We start from the raw sequence: 1,450 nt of genomic DNA on the forward strand, positions 1-1,450 counted from the left end.
ATATATATATATATATATATATATAAACTTACATGGAAATGGATGCGTGGTGTCCAGTTAGATAATACTATGAATAATATATATATATGTATACAAATTAAATTTGTATACATAAATTAAACTTGTACCATGGAGGAATGTAGTGGCGGAGAGAAAACAAGAAAGGAAAACAAACGGAAATGGCTATACGGCTAGACGTGAAAAATTATGTGTATATTGAACGCACACATACATAATCACACACACATATACATATAAGTAAAGCTGCTAAGTAGCCTTGCCACGTATGGGATATGACGATCGACTCTGCGTTACATACAATGAAGTGCAAAATCAAGGATAAATCCGTGCCAAAAGCAAGCGAATCTAAGAGATGCAACTCATGCGTAGCTGAAAGATGGCTCGTTAATTTTAGATCCAAGTATTTGACCATACAATTGTACTTCCAGATCCGAAATGTTCAGCAAATGCAAGCATATGGACAAATTTCTTTTGTCGATCTGGAGGACACCACCCTCTCTGGACTGAGCAGAAGACTTGCAGTCTTTGGGCTCCTCTATGTTGAATTATTCTACCCAGCCAGCTTAATTATGATTCCAATGGTCAAAGGGGACGAAACTCCCATTCCACTTTTTGCATGTACCTTCTGGTTTTTTTCTGAGTCTTCGCATGTACAATCGTCCTGTTTTCCGAATGGGACAAACCATGTGCGCAGAGCCTTAAAACGCCTTGGTGACACAAAGCACTTTGTAAAAAATCTGCCTAACCACGTGTCTCAATAGCAAGAAATTATTTGTAGCTCTTATTTTACTACCGTGTGAATTAAAGGAAAATACACAAGACATTTTCTGTGGGAGACTATGTGCTCAACTGACACTTATTTTATCGATCCCGAAAAGATGAAAGGCAAAGTCGACCTAGGCAGATTTTGAACTCAAGACTTGAAGACGGACGAAATGCCGCTAAGCATTTTTTTCCAGCGTGCTAACAATTCTGCCAGCTCACCGCCTAATTTACATTTGGAACCTCTTTATTTTTGCATTAAAATAAAAAAAACCTAAATCTTAGAATGAAAAATCTTGGAGAGGTTGAGGTTTGAACTAAGGCGTTTCAAATACAAGACAAACGCACTACTATTACGACTACTACTACTACTACTACTACTACTACTACTACTACTACTACTACTACTACCACACGTGCGCTATTAGTAATAAATAATGCGGAACAGCAGCTACTAAGCTCTGGCTAGATCTGTTTACTTCTCTCAGAAAGAGGTGGTGGTGTTTAACCCCAGGCTTGTTACCCTGTTAGAGCACAGTATAATCAAATGAATTCCAACTGTGAGCATAACATCGCTTTTTCCCCATTCGCAAATGGAAAAAGATTACATTTTCCATTTTTTTTTTCTTTTCATTCAGCTGTTAGTATTGAGGAAACTTTGGCTATT

Source organism: Octopus bimaculoides, chromosome 15 (genome assembly GCF_001194135.2).
Source record: "Octopus bimaculoides isolate UCB-OBI-ISO-001 chromosome 15, ASM119413v2, whole genome shotgun sequence".
Taxonomy (NCBI): domain Eukaryota; kingdom Metazoa; phylum Mollusca; class Cephalopoda; order Octopoda; family Octopodidae; genus Octopus; species Octopus bimaculoides.